Source organism: Meles meles, chromosome 11 (assembly GCF_922984935.1).
Source record: "Meles meles chromosome 11, mMelMel3.1 paternal haplotype, whole genome shotgun sequence".
Classification (NCBI taxonomy): domain Eukaryota; kingdom Metazoa; phylum Chordata; class Mammalia; order Carnivora; family Mustelidae; genus Meles; species Meles meles.
Window position 1 is genome coordinate 38,831,785 of NC_060076.1, and position 9,442 is coordinate 38,841,226.

At 38.9% G+C, this 9,442-nt stretch overlaps 1 protein-coding gene across 4 annotated transcripts in view; it reads left to right on the plus strand.

Annotated features, from left to right (window-relative positions):
- Positions 1-2,842, plus strand: part of APTX (aprataxin) — a 63,556-nt gene extending 60,714 nt beyond the window's left edge. For 3 of the 4 annotated variants that reach the window (XR_006820775.1, XR_006820777.1, XM_046022638.1), the window contains one exon: positions 905-1,997. The gene's annotated coding sequence lies outside the window, so the exon portion shown is untranslated. Of the gene's footprint in view, positions 1-904; positions 1,998-2,620 lie in introns of those variants that run through there. The other variant, XR_006820776.1, reaches the window with a different exon arrangement.
- The last annotated feature ends 6,600 nt before the right edge of the window (positions 2,843-9,442 follow it).

Genomic DNA, 9,442 nt, shown 5'->3' on the forward strand with positions numbered 1-9,442 from the left:
ACAGAGCAGGAACTCAACACTTGTCTGCTGAATTGAACACTCTCACCTTCAAATAGGCTTGAGAAGTAAAGATGTCTATACACACTATCCTAAGGGACAGAAAGCAATACTGCTAATAAGTATATAAAGGATTGCTAACCTTTACCGAAGACTCCACTCACTCAATGATGGCAAGGAAAGACCAGCTCACTAGAGATGTCATGCTAGGTTCTCATTTAAATTCCATTTGCAATTAGAGAAGCTTGTTATATTTTAAGACTGAAAGGTATTTGTATAAAGAGTGCCATGGCGATTGTGCTTACTTTTAATTTGGTAAATGTCATTTCTATTCAGTTGTTTGAAATTAAATTACAGATCTTTATATCAGTAAGAAACATCCAAAATATTGCACATATGGTGAGAATAAGAGTGAAAGCTTGTAGTCATGGCAGGCTAAGAGGTTTAGATTTGAGGTAAAAATATGATTTCTTTGGAAATCCCTTCTAATCTGCTAGTATGTTTTCTTAATTTCCTCCAGTGACTCAAATATTTTGAGAGCATATGTAGGCCAAGCCATTTGAGCATGTAGAAATAATAACTGTACTTTCGGTGCTCATTACTGTGATATTCCTTGAGAACAAAAGACAAAGAAAAGGGACTTTTTTTTAAAGGTACATTTCATTCAGGTGCATTAGTTCCTGACTAGGGAGCTCAAATAACCCACTTTTAGGGCTCTTCAGAGTGATTACGTTCTGTTCTGCGTTTGCTGCAGAGAATCTCTGATCAGGAGAAAGGGTTTAAATAATCCCATCATTGATCATCCTTTTTCTCGCTTGCTTTTTGCTGGGCCCTTTCTTGTCATTATAATTGATGCTTTCTTGTCTGTATCTATTGTTAATAAAACAGCTTCTTTCTTTTGGTGAAGGCGAAAGGTCAGATATGTGGCCTTTGGATTCCTGATGATGGACAAATATTCACACACACTGTCTACTGTTGGCAAAATAACCCAGTGAAACTGGACATCCAAGGTATGAGGTATTTGTGTTTGAACACACTGCACAGGATGTGCAACTGTCAGCCATAGTCCCGTGGGAAATGAGTTCTTTAATAAAATAATGTTTTATACCTACGTGTAACCACTAACAGCAGTTTCTTTGATTAGAATAAAAAAATCATTCTGGGTGAGACTAGCTCATTAGCCCCACATGTGAAATTCATTCACTGTTATTCATATTCAATTTCATGTAGGAAAGAGTTGAAGCCAGAAGGGTACAAAGTGCCACAGGAGGTCATTTAAGTGGTTAACTTGATAAAAACAAGGACTTTCATAGTAGAATCATCCCAAACTTTATTAAAAGAAAGAGTCTGGCCATGAAAATCTTTTATATCACAAGATGTTTTCTGGTCATCTTGTGACAAAAGAATGGTCCTTTTTGAAGATGTGTTATACATTTTTATTTTTCAATAACTATTCCAAATTCACTGACCTTTTCTGTGACAGTAATATCTACTTAAAAAAAAAAGGTTTATTTTGCTTCTTCAAGGCAAGGATGGTATTTTTATCAATGAGAGAAAATACCTGCTTTTCAAAAGAACTCTTGCTATGGAGAAACATCTTCAAAATGTTTGTTTGGAAATGTTTCTATCATTATATGATTTTGTGATTGAACACAATGTATCTCAACCACAAAACCTTGGTAGTTCTGTACTTTAAAAACCAGAATTTTCTAACTGGTGTAAAAGTTTCCAGAAGAGAAAGTCAGTGTGTTTGATTAGTTTGTAGGAACAAATCTCAAGATATTGGGAATTTTTGAGCCTAATTTTAACAAAGGCCTTTCCATAATTGGTGGTTGGGATTAAAAAATCATAATGTATCTTTTTTTCCACCTGGACCTGTTGTTCATATGAGTTAGGTTTTCAGTTATGCAGCCATTGAAACCATAATAATATGTGATAATAACCATATAATAATATGTGAACATAATCCAACATGAATTTTTAGGTCATAGAATTGAAAAAGTCTCTTAAAACAATGACTAATAAATGAATATCATTAAAAAATTTAAATATTTTATTAATATTTTTAATGAACAAAAAGCTTTAAAAATTAGTCATAAATTTAAACTAGTAAAATATTTAAATTCATATATAAAATTTTTTTGAAAGATTTAAAAGTTATATTCATGTGATTTACAAATAAATATAATTACCAACATAATTTATAAATAAGATATCTATGGAAAGTAAGTTAAAGTATAGTTAGTCAGAAATGTACAGTTAAATCTTTTTACTGTTAGGGATGTACATCAAAAATGTTGAGTGATCACAGTTCTATACATATAACTGAGTCTCAATCGCAGATTCCCAGGAAAGAGATGATTGGTTTAGTTGGGTCACATGTCCCTCTCTGATCCAATCCTCTGTGGGCCAGGGAGGAAGGTGATGTAGGCATCCAGAATGGGTGTAGAATCTGGATGTAGGCATCCAGAATGGGTGAGTGTTTAGGATTCCAGTCATAACAGTTACATGATTTCATGGTGAAGCAATAATTTATTATCACTTGAAAATATTAAATATTGCCAAGTATCTATCCTGCTTAATACCAGCCTGACTCTTCTCATCCCATAACGTATTTTTCCAGTCATTTTTACAGATGAATATTGTAAACTTTGACAGTAAAAATGCAAACTCAATATAAATAGATGGTGAAGTGCAACTGTTACTCTTACAAACATTTAAGGATTTCATGAGGATGAAGAAAATGATGTTGCTCAGATCACATACAAGTGAGGCTGGAGATAGTCAGGTAGGTTAACAACTGAAGAGAAAACCAGTAAGGGTTATGACATCATATATCTTCAAAGCAAATGATATGAATAGCAAAGGTAGGTATTGATAATGGTAAATTAATAAGTCCTTCAGTATTTTGAGAAGTTACCCTCTGTGTGATCTCACAACACAAATTAACCATGAAGCGAAGGATATTATATAATGCTATTATACTCTTTTTGTTAAAAAAGTTATGTCTCGGAGTGCCTGGGTGGCTTAGTGGGTTAAGCCTCTGCCTTCGGCTCAGGTCATGATCTCGGGGTCCTCGGATCGAGCCCCGCATGGGGCTCTCTGCTCGGCAGGGAGCCTGCTTCCCCTCTCTCTCTGCCTGCTTCTCTACCTATTTGTGATCTCTCTCTCTCTCTGTCAAATAAATAAATAAAATCTTTTAAAAAAAAGTTATGTCTCGGGGGAGCAAGATGGCGGGGAAGTAGGAGGAGGCACCATTTCAACCTGTACCCTAAAGTGAGCTGATTACCTACCAAAGAACTCCGACCACCCATGAAATCAGCCTGAGATCAGAATTATACACGTCTGGATCTCTACTGGAGCAGAAGACGCCAGTGGCAGGTAAAGCAGACTGGGAGCATCGGACTGATATCGGAAGATAAACAAAAGGGGGAGGGAGCCACCAGAGGTGACCGATTGGAAAGTAACACCCCAACACGAGAGTACTCTGCATCTGGGGACCAGCATTAACTTGGAGTCTGGTTGAAAGCACTCAAAAAACAAACAGCAAATGATCGCGGTGGGGGGGGTAATAGTGGGAACCTGGGCGGTTAGGGTCAGGGACCTAAGTTCCCGGACCCAGGACAGCCTCCCCTGGCGCGGAGCCAGAGAGAGTGCGGCGGAGAAATCAGGTCTCGGTCCCTGAGCCGCGAGTGCACCTGAACACCAGCGCGCCTGAGAACGAGTGGGGTCTGGCTCCCGTGAGGGGCTGGGAGCCTGGCCTGACGGCAATCCTGAAACGCGCGCGTCCCACACCCTCCCTTGGGATAGGTGCTCATAGGCGCTAGCCTGGAGCTCTGGCAGCAGGAAAAACCAGACATTCCTAGCCCGGGACAGCGGGAAAATCTCAGTGCGTGATCTCTGCTCGGAACCTCTCTGGCGGTCTGGAGCTGCCTAGACAGCCACAGCTGCCCTGGTTTTGGGCACAACGAGGAGCTCCTGCATCCCCAGGGACAGTGACCCAGAACCAACTCTGCCAGCAGCTTTTGCAAAAACAGTCTGAGGCTTCTCTCTGAGAGGGAGGTTGGGGTGCTGTTTGCTCTCCTCTAAACCTCCAAAACCATCAAAAGCTGTCAAGGTGAGAGAAAGCAGATGAAAGAACATAAAAACCCCCAGAGAACAAAAGACTGAAAAAAAAAAACAACAGTTTCCTGAAAAAAAAAGAGCTCACCCCCTTGAGGGGAGTGGGAGGACCTAACTCAGGGAACATCATTGTCTGAAAACCCACGTGGCAGGCCCCTCCCCCAGAAAACCAACCAGGAAGGAAGGAAAAAAAAAAAAAAAACTACAAGAGAACAACCACCACTACTTCATTAACACAACTTTTATTTTTAACTCTTTACCAATAATCTGGTTCTTTTTTTTTATACATACAGATAATTTTTTAACCTATTTACCATCACACTGAGATGTCCAGTACATCAAATTCTTTAATAACCTTCTAACCTGAACTTTTTGATACATACACCCGTGTTTTTCTTTTGTTTTTCTATTTTTTTAATTTTAACTTAGTTTAGTCTAGTTTATTCTTTTTTTAATTTTTATTTTCTACTATACATATAGAGTTAAACTTCAAGGTAACCCCCTTTCCCCAATCAATGCTACCCCTATAGGCAAACCAGTTTCTAATCCCCCTGTAACTTAGGAAAGTTGAGTCCCTTAACAAAAACATCAAGATACCTTCAGGAAGAATCAAAATAACCTTCCTCACCCACACTGAGAATCTATAACCATTCTCCCAATTTTTCCTTCTGTCAGTGTTTCTGTGAATTTGTGTCTGTCCTGACAATATATAAATCTTATACTTGGGGTTCTTTCTGAGGAGGTTTTTCCCTTTTTTTTGCTTATATATACATATTTTTTTCTCTTGTCATATACTTTTATGACTCTTTTTGTCTGTCTGTTTTTGTTTCTATACTCCACAAATCTTACCTTGTGGCCCATTTGGGCTGAGCCTTCTCTTGTATCTTCCCTTTTCTTCCTATCTCTCTCTCTCTCTTTTTTTTTTTCTTCCTTTTTTCTTTCCCCTTTTTTTTTCTTTCTTCTTCTCTATTTCTTTTTCTTTTCTTTTTTCTCTCATTTGGGTGGGGAATCCTGATTGCACAGAAGCGTTCCAGGGTGCACATTGCACCACAATCGATAAGTCCAGCTGCATCTGTTTAGTCATCTCTTACCAAAATGACTAGGAGGAGGAATACCCAACAGAAGAAAAATACAGAGGATGGGCCTTCTGCAACAGAACTAATGGCTATCGACATAGACAATATGTCAGAAAAGGAATTCAGACTAACAATTATCCAGGCAATAGCTAGGTTGGAGAAAGCCATGGATGACCAAACAGAATTGATTAGGGCAGAACTGAAAGCCACCAGGGATGATGTTCACAATGTTAGGGCAGAACTGAAAGCCACCAGGGATGATGTTCAAAATGCTCTCAATGAGTTCCAGTCCAATCTAAATTCTCTAAAAGCTAGGGTAACTGAGACAGAAGATAGAATTAGTGATCTGGAGGACAAACAGATAGAGAGAAAGGATCAGGAGGAAGCCTGGAACAAACAGCTCAGAAGCCACGAAAACGTAATCAGGGAAATAAACGATGCCATGAAACGTTCCAACGTCAGAATTATTGGAATCCCTGAAGGGGAAGAAAAAGAAAGAAGTCTAGAAGATATAGTGGAAGAAGTTGTCTATGAAAATTTTCCCAATCTCACGAATGGAAACAATGTTCATGTACTAGAGGCAGAAAGATCTCCTCCCAAGATTTTAGATTCTCGAAAGTCCTCACGGCACCTTATAGTTAAAATGGGGAATTATGTTTCAAGAGAGACCCTCTTAAAAGCAGCTAGGACAAAGAAGCTTCTTACATACAGAGGAAAGCCCATTAGAATAACGTCAGACCTTTCCACAGAGACCTGGAAAGCCAGGAAGGGCTGGCAAAATATATTCAGAGTACTAAATGAGAAGAACATGCAACTAAGAATACTCTATCCAGCAAGACTGACATTTAAAATGGATGGAGAGATAAAGAGTTTCCAAGACCAGCAAGGCTTAAAAGACTATGCAACCACCAAGCCGACACTGCAGGAAATATTAAGGGGGGTCCTATAAAAGAGAAAAAATCCTAAGAATATCATTGAACAGAAATATAGAAACAATCTATAGATAGAAAGACTTCAAAGGCAACACGATGTCAATAAAAACCTATCTCTCAATAATCACTCTCAATGTGAATGGCCTAAATGCGCCCATAAAATGACACAGGGTTGCAGATTGGATAAAACGACAGGACCCATCCATATGTTGTCTACAAGAGACCCATTTTGAACCTAAGGATACACCCAGACTGAAAGTGAAGGGATGGAGAAGCATCTTTCATGCCAATGGGCCTCAAAAGAAGGCCGGAGTAGCAATTCTCATATCAGATAAATTTGATTTTAAACTAAGGACTGTAGTCAGAGATACAGAAGGACACTACATAATTCTTAAAGGGACTATCCGCCAAGACGATCTAACAATTGTGAATATCTATGCCCCCAATATGGGAGCACCCAATTACGTAAGAAAACTATTAATCAAGATAAAGAGCCATATTGATATGAATACAATAATAGTAGGAGATCTTAATACGCTTCTCTCAGAAATAGACAGATCATCGAAGCAGAAAATTAATAAAGAAATAAGAGCATTGAATGAAACATTGGACCAGATGGACCTCATAGACATATACAGAACATTCCACCCTAAAACAACAGAATACTCATTCTTCTCAAGTGCACATGGAACCTTCTCCAGAATAGACCACATACTGGGTCACAAAGCAGGACTCAACTGATACCAAAAGACTGACATTATTCCCTGCATATTCTCCGATCACAATGCTTTGAAACTGGAGCTCAATCACAAGGAAAAGTTCAGAAGGAACTCAAACACCTGGAAGCTAAAGACCACCTTGCTTAAGAATGCTTGGATCAACCAGGAGATCAAAGATGAACTTAAACAATTCATGGAAACCAATGAGAATGAAGACACCTCGGTCCAAAACCTATGGGATACAGCAAAGGCGGTTCTAAGGGGGAAATACATAGCCATCCAAGCCTCCCTCAAAAACATTGAAAAATCCAGAATACACCAGCTGTCTCTACACCTTAAAGAACTGGAGAATCAACAACAAATCAAACCAACTCCACATGCAAGAAGGGAAATAATCAAGATTAGAGCAGAGATCAATGAGGTAGAAACGAGAGATACAGTAGAACGTATCAATGAAACTAGAAGCTGGTTTTTTGAAAGAATCAATAAGATCGATAAACCATTGGCCACACTAATCTAAAAGAAAAGAGAGAAAGCCCAAATTAATAAAATTATGAATGAAAAGGGAGAGATCACAACTAACACCAAGGAAATAGAAACAATCATCAGAAATTATTACCAACAGTTATATGCCAATAAACTAAGCAACCTAGATGAAATGGATGCATTCCTGGAAAGCTACAAACTCCCAAAATTGAACCAGGAAGAAATTGACAACCTGAATAGACCGATATCTAGTAATGAGATTGAAGCAGTGATCAAAAACCTCCCAAAAAACAAGAGCCCAGGACCTGACGGATTCCCTGGGGAATTCTACCAAACTTTCAAAGAAGAAATAACACCAATTCTCCTGAAGCTGTTCCAAAAAATTGAAGCAGAAGGAAAACTTCCAGACTCTTTTTATGAAGCCAGCATTACCCTGATCCCCAAACCGGGCAAAGACCCTACCAAAAAGGAGAATTTCAGACCAATATCACTGATGAATATGGATGCAAAGATTCTCAACAAGATCCTAGCAAACAGGATCCAGCAGCACATTAAAAAGATTATCCACCATGACCAGGTGGGAATCATCCCTGGGTTGCAAGGTTGGTTCAACATTCGCAAATCAATCAGTGTGATAGAACACATCAATAAGAGAAGAGAGAAGAACCACATGGTCCTCTCAATTGATGCAGAAAAAGCATTTGACAAAATCCAGCATCCGTTCGTGATGAAAACGCTTCAAAGTATAGGGATAGAGGGAACATTCCCCAGCTTCATAAAATCTATCTATGAAAGACCCACAGCAAATATCATCCTCAATGGGAAAAAGCTTGCAGCCTTCCCGTTGAGATCAGGAACACGACAAGGATGCCCACTCTCACCACTCTTGTTCAACATAGTATTAGAAGTTCTAGCAACGGCAATCAGACAACAAAGAGAAATAAAAGGTATCCAAATTGGCAAGGAAGAAGTCAAACTCTCTCTCTTCGCAGATGACATGATTCTTTATATGGAAAACCCCAAAGACTCCACCCCCAAACTACTAGAACTCATACAGCAATTCAGTAACGTGGCAGGATACAAAGTCAATGTACAGAAATCAGTGGCTTTCTTATACACCAACAATGAAAATACAGAAAGGGAAATTAGAGAATCGATTCCATTTACTATAGCACCAAGAACCATAAGATACCTGGGCATAAACCTAACCAAAGAAGTAAAGGACCTGTACTCGAGGAACTACAGAACACTCATGAAAGAAATTGAAGAAGACACAAAAAGATGGAAGACTGTTCCATGCTCTTGGATTGGAAGAATAAACATTGTTAAAATGTCTATACTGCCTAGAGCAATCTATACTTTTAATGCCATTCCGATCAAAATTCCACCGACATTTTTCAAAGAGCTGGAGCAAATAATCCTAAAATTTGTATGGAGCCAGAAGAGACCCCGAATTGCCAAGGAAATGTTGAAAAACAAAAACAAAACTGGCGGCATCACGTTACCCGATTTCAAGCTTTACTACAAAGCTGTGATCACCAAGACAGCGTGGTACTGGCATAAAAACAGACACATAGACCAGTGGAACAGAGTGGAGAGCCCAGATATGGACCCTCAACTCTATGGTCAAATAATCTTCGACAAAACAGGAAAAAATATTCAATGGAAAAAAGACAGTCTCTTCAATAAATGGTGCTGGGAAAACTGGACAGCGATATGTAGAAGAATGAAACTCGACCATTCTCTTACACCGTTCACAAAGATAAACTCGAAATGGGTAAAAGACCTCAACGTGAGACAGGAATCTATCAGAATCCTAGAGGAGAACATAGGCAGTAACCTCTTCGATATCAGCCACAGCAACTTCTTTCAAGATAAGTCTCCAAAGGCCAAGGAAACAAAAGCAAAAATGAACTTTTGGGACTTCATCAAGATCAAAAGCTTCTGCACAGCAAAGGAAACAGTCAACAAAACAAAGAGGCAACCCACGGAATGGGAGAAGATATTTGCAAATGACAGTACAGACAAAAGGTTGATATCCAGGATCTACAAAGAACTTCTCAAACTCAACACACACAAAACAGATAATCATATCAAAAAATGGGCAGAA